The 19,631-nt window shown below is 57.9% G+C and overlaps 1 pseudogene; it reads right to left on the reverse strand.

Annotated features, from left to right (window-relative positions):
- Positions 1–6,129: 6,129 nt before the first annotated feature.
- On the reverse strand, positions 6,130–18,947 carry LOC132526568 (glutathione S-transferase Mu 1-like; annotated as a pseudogene).
- Between the last annotated feature and the right edge of the window lie 684 nt (positions 18,948–19,631).

Consider the following 19,631-nt stretch of genomic DNA (forward strand, 5'->3'; position numbering starts at 1 on the left):
TGCTCAAATGGGAAGTTTAACAAAGGGGTCAAGGCTGAACAAATGAAAACAGGTATTTAACCTTTTTGAAAACCTGCCCAAAAGTTCATCACTAGCACTCAGCTCTCTCGAGTCACCCCGTGACCTCTTACTCAGTCCATCTCTCACAGATGACAAGACAGCAGCAAGATGCTATATAGCCAGAAGGTTACCCGTATCTGCGCCTCTGTCCTCTAAGTCTTTGAAAATAATTTAGGATACAAGGGAGGGAGCGCTTCCTGAGGGAGCAGCCAGGAACAGATTAACCAGATGATAATCAGAGTGCAAACCCGCTTACCTTAATGTATGCATGATATAAATGCTTAATGTCTAGTGTTACTTTTTTAAAGTTTGCTCTTTTTGTCCTGTGGATGGCTGCCCATATCAGGATGTCTGTCTTTAGACTTCTGATTCCTCAAAGACAAGTCCTTGTCTCGAATAACAATTGTTATTTTATTTTTTACTTATTTATTTATTTTTTCGCGGTACGCGGGTCTCTCACTGTTGTGGCCTCTCCCATTGCAGAGCACAGGCTCCGGACGCGCAGGCCTAGCAGCCATGGCTCACAGGCCCAGCCGCTCCGTGGCATGTGGGATCTTCCTGGACCGGGGCAGGAACCCGTGTCCCCTGCATCGGCAGGCGGACTCTCAACCACAGCGCCACCAGGGAAGCCCACAATTGTTATTTTAAAACATGAAAGAGTACATGATTCTGAGTGGTTTTCACCAACATGGAGAACAGGGCCCTCAGGAAGAAAGCAAGACTGTCCCCCTACTCAGCATTCCTCCCCCACCCCACACCCCCTGCTCCTCAAGTTAAGAGAACCTTGAGGGGAGGCCTTTGAGATTTGACAATGTATCGAGCAGAAAGGTTGAGGGGAGTGGGTCCTGCTGCCCGGAGACCATTAAGCTGCTGATGGAACCCCTGGAGGTTAGGGGTGGGAGGATGTGACAATGGTAAAATGTCCCCAATAATCAGGAATAGAGGGTTCGTAAAAGCAGACAAGAGAAGATATTTGTCAGGGACACATGATTAAGTGTTAGAAGGAGTACGATCCTGAAACTGGGGTGGACAGAGAGCCAGAAGCCACCAAAGCCAAGCTACACTTGTCACCAAGGGCGAGGGGAGCAGCAGGTTTCACAGTGCACGTTCCCAAGGAGTGGTGTGTCCTCCCCGGTTAGTTCCAGGCACATGGTCGGTGCTCGTGAGACACTTGTGCACAACAGGACTGGAGGATTCAAAACTAAAAGGGTCTAAAGCCAGAAACATCCACTCCTCCCACCTGTGTCAGACTGCCTCGGGGTTCAGCCCGAGGTGTGCACGGCAGGCTGGCCCCCGGGCCCGAGTCTCACACCTTCCAGGGGGAGCTCACGCCCAGCTCTGCATTCCTCCTTGACTGCGCTGTTCCCTGGTATTTTTAGCTTGGCTTCTTAGCAGTTCCTCAGATGCTTCAAGATGCTCACGGGTACGTCTCGAGAACTACATAGTACAAAACTGAGGAGCTCTCCCAAGACCCGCCCACTGCATCTTTGTTCCACAGTCCCACCTACGAAGGTCTCTGTCTTGTTCTCCTGCCAGTTTTCCCCTCTGACGGGCTTGGGTGCCAGAAGCCCAGGCTGGATCTACCCCATAAATGAACCTGAACTCTGGCATGAAATAAAAGAGAAAGCTTTCAAAGATATTACTTTCCTGTCATTAGGCAAAGAGACAGTTCTCCAGTGGACTGACAACCTTCATCTGACTTTCAGGGGCTAAGCAGATGGCTTATGAGCAAGGAAGCTCTCCTATGTCAACTTCAACAAGGGAAGCAAGGCCCCGGGGAGGGCAGATTTGCCTATGTGACACCCAGTGAAAAACACATAAGGGTATGTATAAGGTGGGACCCCCTTTCTCTCTTTAGGAAAGATGGCAGCAAAACCAATGAAAGTCAGATGGAAAGACTTTCCTGCTCTTAGGATGGCCCCTCCCGTCTTAGAGGTTTAGAGACGTCTGGATCATCTTCTGCATACGAAGCTTAAAAACACTTTCCCATATAAGAAGTTCAGGAAGAGGAGAGATGACTTTAAAGCAATTACATCTAAAGATGGGGGCAGGGTGAACTACAGGTGAGTTGGGGTAGGGGGAGAACGTTGAGGAAGCCCTTGGTCACCTCTGGATTTCAGGTTCCCCTTCCCGTAAAGGTGAAAATCGTGAAGACCTCTTCAGCCTCTAACACTGCACCGTTCTGGAGATCTCACCCAACTTGAGAAGAAGTTGATTCTAAATGGTGAGTCCTGGGGTTTATAAGTTTCCACCACTGGTAACTGGCAAGTCCGTTTCTCAGTCATTCGCAGGGGAATCTTGGACGCCTCTGATGCCACAAAGAAGAGGGAATCGTGGCCAGGCAGAATCCAGCTCTCAGAAAATCCGCACTAACAGGGGCTGCGGGGCCAGTAGTCTTCTAATTAAATGAAGACCTTTTCACTTGGCGGGGGTTAGTGAGGACGATGGGGGCTGGGGAGACTGAGGCAAGAAACTAGGGGAGGAGAGCCAAGACCTTCTTTTGAGAAAGCTGCCCCCTTTGAGGACTTGAAGGGGAGGGGAGGGGACCAAGGAAGAGAAAAGATTATGTCAGAGGAGAACATGCAGTATTTATTCCTGCACTTCTGGACAAATCGCAGGTGACCCTATCACGATACTCCTGCCCGGATCCTCACCGTGCATTTAGACACGGGGCAGGTGACAGAGAGGGCGGACCCACCGCTCTCGCTCTCACCAGCAGTCACTCGGGCTAGAAGCGTGGCAGGGTCTTAAGACAACTGTCCTCTAGTCAAGCCTTTGTGCCAAGTGCCTGTTCTGCGTTGCCCTCATCATCTGGAAAACCCACCTCTGTGTTCTTGGAGCAGATCCATCGGTCCTGGCTGAGCAGACAGCCTGGTCAGAGAGCACAGTGGTTGGCTTCTACACAGGCGTCTGCCCTTACTTACGAGAACTCCCGCTCTTTCCCTCTGTGAAATCATAGGCGTCCAGCAGGCAAATGTGCCCTCCCTGTGGCCCCTTCTCCTTCCTCTGGTCAAGTCTTCTCTTGCTGAAGTTAAGGAAGAACTGCTAAGCTCGTAAGCCATCTGGTTGGCCCCCGAGGTCACGTGATGGGATAAGTACCTCTCGCTGAGATGCTCCCTGCTGAAGGAGGCTGCTGTCACCACACGCTCTCTGAGCATCTTCGTCATCTTAGACTAAGTTGCCACAGAAAAGACATCCCCGCCTCTCGCCACCTGGAACAGACATCTTGCCTCTGTCTGTTTTATTGGTTGCTGCCTTATTCCCTTCCTTGCTTAAAAAAAATCTTTCCTCCCTTGCTGGTCTCTTAATTCCCCTCTCCTTTGACTGTAATTTCGGCAGCTCTGCTATTTAGCTCCGTGGTGTCATAGCAGACTGTTGGTGGGGAAGGAACTGTGCTAAGTGACAGAACGTCAAAATCCAGGACTGGCTCTGGGTGGTTAGAAAGCCTTCTTCAAAGCTTGCTGCCATTTCATAGCTGTGCAGGGACTTCCCTTTGGCGAGAGAAGAGAAAGCAGCCTTAATCCACTACTTTCCACTGCTACACGTCTAACACGCCCCCCCAGGCGGTGTCCAGTGGGCCTTTACTGCCCACAGGACATGGCCGTGACCATATTCCTCCCCTGGTGGAAGGAGACATGGCAGCGGGGGCGGGGGGGGGGGGGGAAGGCAGAGGGTATGGGGGGTTTGGTGTGGCCATCCTGCTCCAGAGCCCAGAGGGCCCAGCACTGCACTTTGGAACTTGGAGAGGCCGCCTTCTCCTCTGTAGCCTCAGCCTGCTGACCCATAGCTGAGTTCACAGAACCGTCCAGAAAGCCCTGCCTTGGTCCACACACCAAAAAGACTCAGGATGTGGTAGAAAAAAGAACGAGCCTGGAGTCAGTGTTCCAGCCTGACTCTGTCGCTGCTGACGGACCGGACCGTGGGCAAGATGCAAAGCGAGAGTCAGATGACGAGAGGTGTCGGCCTTCCAGTCACACACACCTGTTAGAGGATTTTAAAGAGAAAGATTACAGCTTATGCTGTGCAGGTCTGTAAGGAAGTTGGCCTGGGACTTTAAGACCCCTATGTTTTGACAGTTCACAATTCCAATTCTTTAATAAACTCATAAACCCTGAAACTGGGGTTATAATCATCAGCAATTAGAAAACCAGTCATTTATTGAACACACACTGTGTATCACTCTGCTCTTTCCCTTGAAAGGCTTGAAATGCAGACGGGCTATATTTTTTTTAGGTCAATGAAATACATGCTATCATATGCTGAGTGACACACGACAGCATTGTGAAAGCAGAACGTCCCCCTGGGTTCCGAGGAGGAAGCAATTACCCAGAAGGCCCCAGTGACACGTCTGCCCAGCCCAGCCCCCCTACACGACCTTCACCAATTTCCATCTCAGCCAGGAGAAGCCAAGCACAATGGATTATTGGGAGGATGTTTTGAACTCCAGGTTTTTTGTCTCAAGGACACAGTGGGTGGTCCCAGGCCCTGCCTTCCATGACAGCGTCTCTCTCGCCAGCCCTGCGATTTGGGAGCAGAGCTAACAGGAGATGCCCGTGCTGGCCCCTGGAGAGGGGGCGCTGTTTGGAGCTGTGTTCATCTTTCTCAGATGTGGAGAGCCAGCCAGCAGGAGACATGGTACCGTTTGCATCTAATCCGTCACCCGGCCAGGACCCAAGTCTTTGCATTTCCCTGGGTTCGTAAACTGTCAAGGATTTCCCCCCGCATTTCAGGGGTGAGGAAACTACAGCTCGGAGTGCAGAATGACGTTCACCCAGGTTTCAAATCCACTAGAGCGGCGCCTTGCTGACAGTACTGTTTGGTAAGGCCCAATGTCTGGGCAGACTCTGAGATGAAGCCTCCCTGGCCAGCCCTGCTGTCATCCCCCACCCCCCGCCGCCCAAGAGTGGGACCTGGGACGGAGCCCAAGCACAGCGGGCACACCGAGCTGGGGCGGCGGCTTGCAGGGGACAGACCTCTCCCTAGGGAGCCAGTTACTCTTGCTGCTTGGTTTATGTTTTTGGAATAAATCACTGGTGTAATAATAGAAATGAAGGCGCTGGAGTGAAACATCGTGACAGAAGGGCTCCCACTGGCATCTTGATCAGCTGTGGGTTTCTAGAGCGGTCTAGGGGGAGAGGACAGTTCTGGGGCTGGAAGGGACTTGAGAGACCATCGTGTCCAATTTTCTCACTTTCCATGAGGTCAGGGTCAGTGACTTGCCCCGGGTCCACACCTGTATCTGACTTTCCTGCTGGGGGAAATTTCCACCATGACTCCCTCCCCCCGGTGAGGAGAGGAGAGATTTCCAGTGAGTTCCAGGCAGCTGGACACCCGCCTGGCGCTGCCCCTTTTGCGTTTTCCCTTCCCTCACACCCTTCCCCTAGTTGACCCCCAGTGGTCCAGCCAAGCAGCACCTTCTCTGGGAGCTTTCTGCTCCCCAGGTTGACTTGACTGTCCCTCTTTTTTGCTTTTAAACTCCTTTTGCCTGTGTCCATTATGGCCAAACATGGGTCATCACGCTGCAGTGAAGCCATTGATTTACCTGGCGGCTTCCTCACTCACCTGAGCACTGCTCGAGGGCAGAGACCCGGTTGTAGCATCGTACCCAGCACATAGCAAGGGAGCACAAGACGTTTGCTGAGTGTGTGCAGAAGAGCTTACGTGGCCAGCAGGAGTCTGGTCTGCAGAGAGGTGGGCGCCCCTCCCCGGGCAGGAGCGAGGCTTGGAGAGCACGTCTGGTGGGGACAGAGCAGCTGCACCCGGAGCAGCGCGTGGAGAGGAGGCGGTGGGGGGCACACTCGGGCTCAGCTGTGGGAGTGTGATGATGACAAGTCCAAGTGTAAGGAAGTGATGGCATTGCCAGGAAAGCCACGAGCCGCCCTGGAAGCAGGAGAGATCAAGGAAATGGGAGGCACAGAGGCTGCAGCAGAGACTGTGGGACTTCCACAGAGCATTGATTCCTGCAGAGTCAGGAGGCTTATCCAGGCTGAAACCCCAAAGGGTCCGGTGCCCCCCGTGCTCCACCGCCGAGGCTGTCAGGTCAGGCAGACCTCAGGACTCCCGTGACACTCAGTGCCGGGCACGGGATGCCTGAAAGGGGTCGAGGTTACACAGGTTGCCACTCCGCCCCCAGAGCTGTGCCGCCACGTCATGCTGGACGGGACGGCCTCTGCGGTGGCAGGAAGGCCCAGGCGTCTGATGACCTGAGCGTAGTCGTGCTCTCCCGCCAACGAGCATGAGCTCCTAAACAAACCGATTCATCTCGCCAGGTGTCAGCTCCCTCACCTGGACTCCCACGTAGCTACCCTGAAGCTACCTGCCCCTCTGGCTCCCCACGGAGCGTCATCCTGGGCCCCAACCCTCTGTCCTGTCCCCTCCCCCCACCCCGGGGGGACAAACTCTGCATCTTAAATGCCTCGTGGTCACAGACTCAGCCAAGTTTTGCTTGTGGCAGAAATTCACAGGAGGACCAAGACCCAATGTCCAACTAGAGGATGGACAGGAGAAATCCTTCTAGCATGGGGGACGTGTCCTGAGTGGCAGCCTGGGACTGACAGCTGGAGGGGACAGAGACAAGCCAGCTTGTCTTCCTGCTCCTTCCTTCTGCTCCTATGGGGGGCGGGCACTGTGATAACCCCCCATCCAGGCCCCTCCCCTTCTCCCTGGCACAGTGGCAGGAGCGGCTGGTTGACCCCTCGTCTGAGAAGCCACCTTGCCCTAGAAGAGCCCACCTCAGCTCTGTAACCCCCCCTTTCCACTCTGCTCTCCCCGTACTAGCAGCTCAATCGATACACTGATGGCTGTTGCCCTGGCCTTCAACGGCAAGAGGCCACAGCCCACACATGCCAAGCGAGGAGGAAGTTTCCCAGGAGCGTTTTCTGCTGCTCTGAGGCCAGTGGAGGCCGGGGCGTGTGTGAGGAGCTGGACCTTGGGAGTAGGACTGGGCTTCTGGGGTCAGAGAACGGTGCTTCACGGGCACCAGGACCCTCCCACCGGCAGGTGCAAGAACCAGGATCTTGGTGACTTGGCTCCCAATCTGATGGTTCAGTGGCCCTGATTGTAGAGCCCTTGGGTCTGTGGGGCTGTTCTGGAAGCATTCTGCATCCAGAATTCAGACAGGCCCGAAGCCCAGGCCTCTGCCAAGGAAAAATGGCCTTTGCTCTTCCCAAGGTCATAATAAACACCGGGAAATAGAAGGAAAGCTGTGTGTGAGTGCCTCACACTGGCTGAACAGGCCAGCTCATGGCAGCGGTGCCCAGAACGGTCAGGCCGTCGGGGTGGTCAGGGCAGGAGGGAGCCCACGGACACCAGGATGGAGGCAGCATCTCGGCGGGAGCCCCAGCAGAGCCCTGGCCCCCTCGGGTGGGTGGCCTCAGCTGTGATCTTACGGGGGGACTGCCGGGTGGTCCGCTGGTCTGGGATCGCCCTGCAGGCTCTGGCCGAGGCCTCCTAGAGGTTAACGTGGTGACATCCCGAACTTTGTACCTTTGCAGCTCGTGTCAGCCACCCCGTGTTGGCATTCTGGCAGCCACTTGAAGTCCCATCCTTGTTCTTCTCACCGTCAAGGATTCTTGCTTCTCCTTTGGGATAAAGAAAAGTTGGAGGGACTTCCCCGGTGGCACAGTGGCTAAGACTCTGCGCTCCCAAGGCAGGGGGCCTGCGTTTGATTCCTGGTCGGGGAACTAGATCTCACATGCATGCGGCAACTGAGAGTTCACGTGCCACGTCTAAGGAGCCTGCGAGCCACAACTAAGGAGTCTGCAAGCCACAACTAAGACCTGATACAACCATAAATAAATAAATAAATATTAAAAGCTTATTAAAAAAAAAAAAGGAAAGAAAAGAAAAGTTGGAAAAGAATTAGACTCTTCCTCAAGGTATATGTTTGGTGTTGCCCTGGCATGAGATGGAGCATTTGATGAAACCTCCAAGGTCTAGTATCTTGATTATTTATGAAAATGGTATCTTGATCATTCTACACTGAAGGTTCACACTTCCCCGACTTCTAGTTTCTAAGACTCCGACCCCAAGACAGAAGGGGTACCATCTAGGTCTCCTCAGAAGCCAGTCAGGCATTTTCAAGATATGTGCACCTCTGGTACCTTCCCAAAGGCGGCTGCCGATAAGAAAGCGGCCTCTTTCGTTAAATATTTATTGTGTTTGGGGGGCAATTTGCATCATTGTGTCACCCAACTTACTGTTCCACTGTGACCACAGTGTACTATAAACCTGGTCCCCTTGGTCCGGATTTCTTCCTTGTCTTTGGAACAGAGGCGAGAAACTGATGAAAAGTTACCTTCTTCGTTTAGGGCAGATGCTCAGTGCTGCCCTGCCCGCCTCTGCTGCTACAGTCTGGTCCCCACAATCCCTATGAGCAGGAATTCTATTCTCTTCTTACGGGTGAGGAAACAGCCTCAGAGAGGTGGGGTCACCTGAGCAGAGCTAGGGAGTCCAAACTGGGTTCATAGCCAAGTGCCTTAACTGGACAACCTGCCAGCCTCTCCCATCAGGGCCGTCCCCAAACCCCTCACTTTTCTGGTGTGGGCATTATCCCTGCTTCGCCTGTCCAGGGCCCTGGCAGTGTCCACCCTGGGCTCCGCCCCTAATTCTCAGAAAAGACCCCAACCTCCTCACATTACCATTGGAAAATGAAAGAAAAAAAAAACAACACCTTTGATTCAGAATCAGAAGCTCGTCAGCTTAAGAAACGCTGCTTTTTAAAGTGCCTCTGAATCACTCACCTTTCCCACAAGCCTCCCCCTCCAGCCTGCAAGCGGGGCAGGTGAGGCAGGGAACAGAGCAGCCACGAGGAAGCTTCAGCCCTGAGTCAGCCGTGCCTCCCAGGCTTTCTCCTCCGTGGATTAATCACCTCTGATTACGGCTCCTGACTGGGTGCGAGTCACTCACGGCGTCACCTCCTTTGTCTGACCCTCGCCTCCCCGCCATCCGGCTGCTTGTTTGTCCAAGATGCTGGAGCGTGCTGTACTTGCTGGTACCCCCAAAAGGAAGCCCGGCAGACAAGTGACTCAGGAATCAGGACCCACCAGCCTCCCCCTCACCGTCTGCTCTCAACACCGTGCGCCTCTGGGGCAAGAAGAGGGGCCGTGAGATTGCTCCCCCCAGAGCCTGCAGATGACTGATCCCTCGGCTTGCGGATCGGATGGTACCCTGTGCTTCTCCTCAGCAGTGACAAATAAAGCCATCATTTCCCCATCACCCTCTGAGAGGATGCCAACAGCCCACCCGGCCTGGGGGCGTTCCAGGGCTCCCCCGCAGCTCCCCTCACCTCCCTCTCCAGCCCCCCTACCACCTGCCAACGAGGCCTGGGGCGGCTGGGCCCCTGCTGCCTTCCCGCTCCCTCGGAATCGCCGAGCCTCCTCGCTCTGGCTGCTGATCCAGGCACATGGTACCCAGAGGCACCGTGCCATCTGCCTGCCCAGGGACACCCACCCAGGGACACCAGCCCGGGCTCTCTGCCCTGAGCCACAGGCATGGGCGCATCTCTGTAGCATGGCTCAGTCTACAAGGACTCCCTGAGGTCACTTGCTTTGACCGGCGCATAGCCAACAGTGACTCTACACAGCGTCCCCCAAGAAAATAGGGTACACTGTGACCCCTGCTCCTGGGAGACAGGGAAACCCAGCTCCAGGAGCCCACGCACCTGTCCCACCTCGGTGTTGTGGTACCAGGTGTGGAGCAGGGACTCCGCACGTCGTGGTCCGGCCCTGGCGAGATGACGTGAAGCACCGTGAACACCTTCTCGGGGCGCCTAAGCGCCAGAACCGGACAGAATGTGGCTGGACCCTGCTCTGCCTCTGCTTCGTTTGGTGGCAGGGGCTGTTCTAAGTGCTTTTCAAATGTCGTGCTGCCTCTTTTAACTCCTTTGGGGTGGGACTCGTCAGGATCCTCGGTGTGTGGCTGGGAGACCAGAGACCGGGCCCCGAGCTCGCAGGCTGGGGTCAGGCCGGGGCGCCCTGGTCCACGGCCCCTCGCCCCTCCGACGCCTAACTGCATCGACTTGGCAGATGGCTTACTTTTTTGTTGCTTCAATATTCTCATCTCTAAACAGCAGTGGTGAGGGAACGTACTCCCCCGGCGTGAGGGTTGATGGGACCCTGTGGACAGGGTGTGTAAGATGCGGAGCTCAGGGCCTGGGCACAGCAAACACGCATGGTTTACACGGCCGACCTCGGGGGAGAGCTGCGAGGCGGAGGAGGGCGGGAAGGACGGAACATTCAGGACGGTCAGGAGGGTCACCCCACCCCGTATTCCCAGAGATCCCCAGTGGGGCAGATGGTAGGTTTCAGTCCCTGTGGGGGTCCCCGGGTAGCACGCCGTCTGTCCCTACGCTGCCGCACTCACCCCTTCCTCTGTGCGTACCTCCCAAGCCTGTGGATCAGCCAGTCCCTGAGATCATTCTGACTCTGAAAGCAAAAGCCTCTGTAATTGCGGCTCTTACCTACTGGGGATCTTAGTCTTCTTTGAGAGTTGGATAAAAACTATAAACTCTTTCTCAGAAAAATCCACATACACAGAGATACACAAACATGTTCTTAGAAATCAGGGGTGATCATCCGACCCCAAGATTACGAGCTGCTTTTCCATGTAGTCACGAAGGATCCCGGGGCCGTGGCAGCAAGGCTGGCCCAGGCTTTCCCCTCCCAACCTCATAAGCACCTCAGCTCTGCTGGACATGCACTCCCTGCCTCCCCCAAGAGCATCTCTGGACAGCGCCCCACTCCCACGCCCAGCCGCCAGTGCAGAAGCTGCAGCGGTGGCGGCGATGGCGCTGGTGACGGCAGTTGCTAAGGAGCCAGGAGGCTGGGTGGGGGAGGTGAGTGGGCAGCAGCCCAGCAGAGCTGCCCCTTATGCAGGTCTGAGCGCCTCGGGCCCTGGAAACGGTGCTCCCAGCTGGCTGCCATGGCAACTGGCAGGCTTGGGAAACTATTCATCAGGGTCTGGACAGATTTCTCCAGCTCCCCCTGCTCTTTCTTCTCCCTAAGTGGCTAACTGAGGTGTGAATGGGTCTGCTGGTTGCAGGCCAGGGGCACAGAGGGCAAAGGGCTGGTCACACACCCCACACGGCAGGCTCCCCGGGAGGCTGAGCGACCGGTGACGGGCCTGAGCCAGCTCCCAAGCGGAGGCCCGACCCCAGAAGCAGGACGCTCACCCCTCTTCCAGGGGCCCCGCCCCCTCCTGCCAGGGACCACTGGCTCCTGGCCCAAGAGTCACCCTAGGAGGGAGACCTACCTGCTGTGCCCCAGGTGAGCCAGCGGCCAGGTGGGATGGGTCTTTTCCAGCAGGGCCACTCAGAAGATGCGGGGACCGCGGAGGGTCAGGCTGACAGGAGGAGTCAGGAGATCGGGACTTAATGGCACTGGGTCTGATTTAAGCGAGGCAAAGGGACAGAGGAGGTCAGAGGTTAGTGAAGTACACTGTCAAGGCCACCAGTCACTGGTCTGGCTGTCGGGCCACTGAACACCACCAGCATCTGAAGCACCGTCCAGTCATCTCCACTGGGTGGTGATTAAATGGTGTGCCTCTCGCGGCTTGCTCTTGGAGGCCGCCTTCCGAGTGAGCCATCGTCCTCCTTTTGAGACCAGAGAGCTGGGCTTAGGGAGACCAAGCCACTTGCCCACGTCGTGCGGCCGCAAGGTGATAAAGCTGAGATTTGAACTGACGTCTGTCTGCCTGCAAATCCGTCTCTTACTGACGTGCCAGCAGGTGGCAGAGGGACCAAGGCTGCGGGGCTATGACCTGTTCACCTCTCCAGACAAGGGCAGGTCCGTCCGAGCCGGTCTGGGGTTCAGGGCGCTCGCGGTCACAGTGCCCCCTCGCTGTGCATTGGTGACCTGTGGCTTTAGACCAACAGTTACATTTCTCCTGAACCCCGGGATCTGCTGTGCGACCACTTTGCATCATTGTCTTTAAGACACGTGCCCGAGAGTCTGTGACCGGGGCTCTGGTGCCTGGCGGTGACTCCAGGAAGCTCCACAGGAAGAAGACCCTGGACAGGAATCACTGGGCCCTCCTCTGTCAGAACAACTGGGGCGCCTGGAGGACATCACCTGGTCTCGGCTCTCAGAAGCTTGGAGGGCAAAGCGAGGGGGCTGGGCCAGCTGGGATCATGAGAGGAAGGGGACTAGCAGTTAGAAGCACCTACTACGCTCCAGGGATTCTAGTACATTTATTGCTGAATCTTTTTTCTTTTTCCTGCAGGTATGTTGAAAGCTTTACTGGGGTTCAGACAGGGCTGGGCTGGAACCACACCGGGAAGCAGGGCCGGCACACCAGGCCAATTCCGGTCTTCAGGGCAGGGCTGGGAGCTCAGAGCGAGCGCTATGGGCCAGGGGTCTGGCTGGGCTCCCCATAGCAGAAGCCACCATGGAAGGGAAGGGTCATCTGGTTGTCTTTAGTGCAGGAGGGACCATGTGGGGTGGGGAGGAACTTTGCTGAAGAAAAGTGGGGACGGAAGCTTTAAAGGATAGATGAAAAGGGAGTTGGGAGGGAGATAAGGGGGCCGAGAAGGCATCTAGAGTGAACAGAAGGAGGAAGAAAAAGACAGATGGTTCTGGGTGCACGAGATCCAGCTGTTTTCCAGGGCACCAGCTCCCCACTCCCATCTCCTGGTTCCAGGACACTACTTGTTGCCCCACATAGAGCAATCTTTAGAAACAGAGGGCCTGGAGGCAAGTGAGTGGACTTCATGTAGGCAGAGATCTTCTTCAGGCCCTCAAAATGGGAAATGAAGTCTTTCAGGTTTGGGAACTCATGCAGGCGCTCGGGCTCACGTATGCAGTGCACAGCGGGATGTTATAGCCAGGAAGTCCACATAGGTGAGCTTGCTCCCTGCAAACCAAGGCCTCTTCCCCAGAAAATCTGAGAAGAGCCTCATCTTTCCAGGGGTCTCCTTCAAGCACGCAGGCTTCAGTTTCTCACGGTCAGAGCTGTAGCAGGTCCTGGCCATGTACAAGCGGACATCCAAAACCTGGTTCTCCTACATCCACGCGAATCTTCTCTTGCTCTGTCTCGCCGCAGGTCGTGCTTGCGAAGGATGGCGTTGCTCTGGGTGAGCTCGTGAGCCGCGTCAGTCAAGTGGGGCAGATTGGGGAAGTCCAGGCCCAGCTTGGATTTCTCACTCAGCCGCTGGCTCCTGTCATAGTCGGGAGCATCCCCCATCGTGTACGTCCTCTCCACGTCGTTCGCGTCTGTGTACTCTGGGAGCAGGCGGGCGGCGTGCACCAGCCCGCGGATGTCCCAGTAACCCAGGATCGTGGGCCGGGTGCTGTTTTCTGTGCTCCGAGTGGAGATGCTTCACAGGAGCTGGGCTGGAACTTTATTGTTGAATCTTCACTCGAACCCTTTAAGGTTGGTAGTGCTACCCGTGTTAGGGAGTGAGCTCAGAGAGGTTGGCGATTTGACCCAGAACAGCAGGACTTCAGCCCAGATTTAACTGGCTCCAAGTCTGTCAGGTTTCTCTTCTATTCTCTGACCTCCCACAAGCACGGGCTGCTCCTCGGGCCTGTGGACGCCAGGGAGCCCCGATTCAGCCTCTTAGCTGGGAGCCTACATAGCCTCCTTCCTCCTCAGGCCCCATCACTACACGGCAGATGGGCATCCTTCATCCTCCAGCTACTCTTATTTCTCTTTCCATCCTTCTTTCCCTCCTGGCTCCATCCAAACAGGAGACCAGGAGGCACAGCCAACAAGCAGAAGCCAGCGCAAGGCTCTCACCCCATCCCCCGCTCCGACCACAGCAGAGGTGGAGACTGGGGTCCTCACCAAGCCTGAGTACAAAGGAGGGTCATCGGGGAAGCCTGGAGACGGGGTCTCTGCCCCAAGCTGCAGGCTGTGCATCTCCAAACTTTCCTCCATATCTCTGCTTCCTTGGGAAGCCTTCACATCTGCAGGCCACGGCAGGATCTCAGGGTGTCCTCAGTACCCCTCTCTCTGGGATGGACGCCTTCTGACCAAGCTCAGCCTGTCTCTGGAGTCATGTCCCCTTTTGGAACTGTTTCTTAGGGGGCAGCTTGCAATCCTGCGAAGCGCTCAAGATTGGGGGTCAGAAGATCTTTGCGCTGTTCCCACTTCTGCCACCAACAAGCTGGGTGATCTTGAGCGTCTGGGCCTCGGCTTCCTCTCCTGTAGTCTCTGGACTAGCTGGCCCATCCTAACACCCTGCACTGTCCTCCAAGCTCTGCAGTTCCTCGGCCCCCTCCCAACCCAGCGATGCCTCCACCCCCAGCAGCCAGGTGCCCCTGTCCTGTGCCAACCTGCCAAAATGCAAAGTGCGCAAGGCATTTGGTTTGTTGGTGCTATGATTCCTTTTGAGGCAGGAAGTCGAATTTAAATTGTGCCCCAATCAGCACAAAAGCCGGGAAGCTCGGGCCTTCCACACGACGGATCATATAGAACAGCTCAGCTCTTCTTCCCTTTATTTCCCTCTCTGTGTTCCTTCTCTTTCCCAGTCATTCAGTCAAGTAACCTGTATTAAGTGGATGTGTCCGCGAGGCTGGGTGCAGACGTGTGATCCAAGCCGACAAGGGCTGTCGGGAGGACTTGTGGTTCCCCAAGAATACGGCACAGACCGCGGAAGGACAAAGAGTTCCTCAGTGCCTCTGCTCCCGCACCAATGGTATCTGTCGATTTTATAGTGAGATCATGTTTTCTGTGCCCGCCTCCTGCCTTCTCATCCAGGCAGGAGATCAGGCTGCTCTCTTGCCGGGGCCTCACCTCCAACCTGGATGGGCTGACCTAGTTCCCGCATCTCTGGCACCAAAGACGAGGGTCTGAAGATGTTGATGTGCTAGCCGTGCCCATCCAGGCAGATGACGGGACGCTGATGGAGCTGGTATAGGCAGTGAGGTCGCTGGCCTCTCCGGAGGCCCCGGGCATCCGTGCTCCTCGCTGAGCCTCCCCGAGGGCAGGGGATGCCCGTCATCCCCGTGCAGTGCTGGCGCCTCGGCATTCCACGCCTGCTTCTCTAGAGCTCTGTGCATGCACCCAGTGCTCGCACCCCTGCTTCTTCATTTCATCTTCTCGGCAACGCGGCGATGCAGGATTCTTACTGTTGCTTCCTCACAGATAAGGACCTGAGCTCGGAGAGGCTCATGAGCACCCCAGACCTCACAGCTGGACCGGCCGGGCCGAGCTGGGCTCACTGAGCTCTCACGGCACCAGCTGCGCCCTCGGGAATCTCCCTGGGGAATCCGAGGGGCCCCAGCTCACTGCTCTCCTAAAACTGACGCCACCTGCAGCCCCAGGGCAGGGGGCCCGGAGACCCCGAGCCCAAGCTCTCCCTCCAACGCCTCACACTGCACAGGAGGCCAGGGCTCGGGACACGAGAGCAGGGGGGGTCAGCAAGGAAGGCAGCACTCATGAAAGGGAGCCACAGGGCATGGCTGCCCTTCCCCACCTGAGGACCACACCGACGGAACCTCCTCGGTGGGATAGAGTGTTTGAAACAGAGTGGGTGTTGAAGGGTTTGTTAGATTTGTTTTTCTTTTCCAGACAGAAATAAAAGAATGTTTAAGAAAATATTAGGACATTGGCCCAGGAGTCCCATGTAAAACCGAGGTAGGTGTCTCGGGGCGGAAGCGTCCTCTTTGGGCATCGGAGGCTGGCTGTGTGGGCGGGAGGGGCTGGCGGGAGCCTTCCCTGGAGAAGAGGAGGTTTGCCTGCATCGCAGCTGCCGGAGGCCCCACGACCAGCCTCAAGGCGAGTCTGTGTGGCCAGGTGCCCGTCTGCTGGGTGCCGGGGCTCATAAGGAAGGGGTGCACGGGGCCCACCCTGGGAGTTTAGACCAGAGTCAGGAGCTGTGGAGGAGGGATGCGGTCCCCTCCGACAGCCCACGGGCTTCATAAAGGAGGGTCGCTCCAGCCACCTTGAGGCTGCACTGACCACGTTGTCACTGAGAGACAAAGGCCGGGCAGCTTACGAGGAGGTGGTCAGGGGGCAAAGAGATGTGAGGAATGGGAAAGACGGAAGAGAAAGGGAGCAGAGGTGGGGGCTGGACCCCGAGGATGGGGGAAGACGGGCAGGTGCCGTGAAGGTTAGGCAGAGAAAGAAGAATAAAGCAGAGAAGGAATCCCAGGGCCAGAAGATAAAAAGGCAGAGAGAGGAGCCGGCAACCAGGGGGGCCGGGGGATCGTGAGCCCCGCCCCACCTCCCAGGCTTGTGGCCCCTCCGGGCCTGCTCCCCCCTCCTCCCTGTTGTCCCCTCCCCCCGGGGGGGCCGGGGGGCAGTGTCTCAGGCCCTCCTCCCTCAACTGCCACTTTTCTCTGTCCTTCACCGGCCACGGCCAAGGGCTGGCATCCCAAGCCCAGCTGTTTGTCCAGCGCTGCAGGTGCTGGTGGAGCAAGTCCCGGCCCGAAGCCACAGTTCCTTCGTTTCTGAACCTCCCACACGAGTTGTAAGGGGGGTGCAATAGGGCAGGTGTAAAAGGATTGTCAGTCACCAAAGGGTCAGGTGCTTGGGGCCTACGTTAATTTCTAGGACTGAGCTCCTCAAATCCCTTCCACGGGAACCCGTCCCCGAGGTGTGGGGCTTCCTGCCCCCTGACCTCACTGTCTTGCTGGTCCTCGCCCTGCAGCGCAGGCCTCACACTGGAGGAGGCACCGAGAGGGTAGGCGGCCTCACCGACACTTGCCAGGCAGTTAATCCAGGCTGGGGTCGGAGACAGGGACGCAGAATTATGGGGTGAGAAGTTTTATTCTTTATTCCTGAAGCAGATCCAGGCTGTTAGCACTGAGAATAGTCTAGGTGGATTTTCAAGGAGCTGCTGAATATGTATGATGGAGAGAATCTGAACACGGGAGAAACAGCAGAGACGCGAGAAGAAACTGGATGGATGAAGGCCGAGGGGAGGAAGGTGGGACTGTGGCACGGATGGACGTGGCTGGACAGGGATGGGGGGAGAGGCAGGAAAAAGGAGGCTCAGGAGAAAGGAAAGGGAAGAGGAATAGAGGCCAAGGGAGCGGGCCAGCAGCCGGCGGAGCGGCCAGACGGAGCAGCACACGGCAAGGCCTGGCCGCCAAGCCCCGCGGCTTCCGAGGGAAGCAGACGCTTCCAGGGAGCATGCGGCGGATCCTTGTTGACTCGGGCCCAGCGCAGCCCGGAGGAGCGACCCAGTCCCTGCCCCGCGAGGTTCTGTTCCCTCCTCTCCACCCTCCTTCAGGCTCCGCCAGCCCCTCGTGGGTCCTGGTGGAGGCAGAAGCCACCACATCTCACCGGGGAGATGCGCTCTGGGGGTGAGTGTGTGCAATGTGTGTGCGGGTGTGCAAGCAGGCAGGAGGCCAGGGGAGGGGCAATGACTCGGGGGCGATGGGCCGGGGCGGGCCCGAACTGCCGGCCGAGGGGAGGCCAGCCTGTCCCGTCGTGCCCACCGGGAGCACCTGCAGCTTCTCGCTGCCACCGACTTTCCTTTCACCCAAACCACCAGACTGCCACGGCCCCGCTCAGCAGGAAGGGCTGGGGTCCACCCCGGGTTCTGGGGCTTCCCTGTCCTCATTCTCTCCTGCTGCTACTCACGGTCACTTTCCTCCCCCTGCTTCGGGACGAGGGCAGTATCTACATGGTGTCCCACCCACACCCCGGCCCCTCCGCAACCCAGCAAAGCCCTTGATGGGAAGGACGCTGAGAATGACCGGGGAGGGCGGGGTTCCCACAGGCCCCAGCCCCCTCCTCAGTCCAGGCCCCTCCCACGCTACCCTCCACCACCCACCTCAACCTCCCTTCCCAAGGGCGGCCCGAACACTACAGGGACACCGATGCCCCTCACTGCCCCTCCACCCAAGGTCAAGGGCTCCCTCGGTGGCCCAGAGGGGAGAGCCAGGCCCTGGGAGGGAAGTGGTGGAGGAGGACAGCGGGGAGGGGGGCACCCGCGGGAAAGACAGGTACCAGGGAGCCAGATGGGCCTGGCGGGAACAGAAGTTAAGTGGGAAGAGACGGATAAACAGCAGACATCAAGCAACCAGCCAAGCATATGCTCCGCAAGCAGGCGCCACCGGCCCCCAGCGGGGTGGGGGGGTGTGGACCCACGGCAGGCGCCCCCGGCACCCAGCGGTGTGGGGGGGTGTGGACCCACGGCAGGCGCCCCCGGCACCCAGCGGGGTGGGGGGGTGTGGACCCACGGCAGGCGCCCCCGGCACCCAGCGGTGTGGGGGGGTGTGGACCCACGGCAGGCGCCCCCGGCCCCCAGCGGGGTGGGGGGGTGTGGACCCACGGCAGGCGCCCCCGGCCCCCAGCGGGGTGGGGAGGTGTGGACCCACGGCAGGCGCCCCCGGCCCCCAGCGGGGTGGGGGGGTGTGGACCCACGGCAGGGCACGGTGGAGTTGCTGCGGCTGACTGTCGCCTGGCCGGAACCAGGGGTCGAGGCCCCCTCCGTGGAGCCTCAGAACCACGGAGCAGCCTGTGCGGGCCGGGTGGGGAGGAACGCCCGGCCGCCTGCCCCAGGGATGGTCTCTGGCGGAAGAACCGAGCCCCAGACTTGGACGTCTGAATATCCAGGTGCCGGCTCCAGGACCCCAAAGCAGAGACCCAGGGCCCGAGCAGGATTCAGGGGATGAGCAGAGAAGCAGGCCTGGGCCACCCAGGAAGTCCTGGAGCCCCGCGGTGCCAGCTTCCAGATCGCAGCCAAGCAGGCCGGAGCCCTCACTCGGTGAGGTCATCCCTTCGAGCCGCGGGGCGGAGCCCGGCTGGAGCTCTGCGGACTTCACAGGCTCCACCCCCACACCAGCTCAGCTGCAGGCCCTGTCTGCCCGGCTCCAAGCAGGCCTCCAGGCCAGCCTGCCTTCGGGAAACTGCAGGGCCCGAGGAGGGAGAAGGGAGGAGGGGCCCCGCACACTCACCCCTGCAGAAGGCTTACCTGGGGCCCTCATCCACCCCATCGCCGTCCACCTAGGGGAACCCCGAGCTTCCAAGGCCCCGAGCCTGCTGGCAGGAGGCCCTTTTCCTGGTATTCCAGCCTCAGCCTCCCTCTCCCCCCAGAAAGTCCAGAAATGTTCGTCTGCTCTGCAAAGTACCAGGTGTCCCAGTGGAATGTCTTCTCTAAATAGTGCTGCGGGAGGACGACCAGGGAGACAGGCCCTGTCCTGGGCTCATTAGCGCTGAGCTAAAGGAATAAAAGCTCTGAGCTGAATCTGAGACTGTTCTGAGCCCCAAAGCCAGACAGCCCTCCTACAGAATGGCCCCATCACCTCTCACATGCTCCTGTGGACAGAAGCCAGCTAGAGGCCAGCTGCTGGCCTCCTTCCATAGCTGGCACTGGCCCCAGCGTGCTGCCCGCCCTCCTTGTGCTACCCCGGCCTGTACCAGCCACCATGGCACAGCTCACTGAGGACTCAGGCTCGGCCAAACCCGGCCTTCCCACGCCCGGCTCAGGGTGCTAGTGGGGGTTGCCTCGGGGCAGTGGAGCTGGGGTATCGCAGATTCAAGAGCAGCCCATCCGCACCACAGGGCCTCCCGTCCTGGCAGCGGCTTGGCACGGCTCCAGGGCCCAGGAGCAGAGAGGAGCTCTCCCAGGCACAAGCCCACAGGAGCCTGGGAGCAGGGCCCACGTGAGCCCACACGCC

This window comes from Lagenorhynchus albirostris, chromosome 9 (assembly GCF_949774975.1).
Source record: "Lagenorhynchus albirostris chromosome 9, mLagAlb1.1, whole genome shotgun sequence".
Taxonomy (NCBI): domain Eukaryota; kingdom Metazoa; phylum Chordata; class Mammalia; order Artiodactyla; family Delphinidae; genus Lagenorhynchus; species Lagenorhynchus albirostris.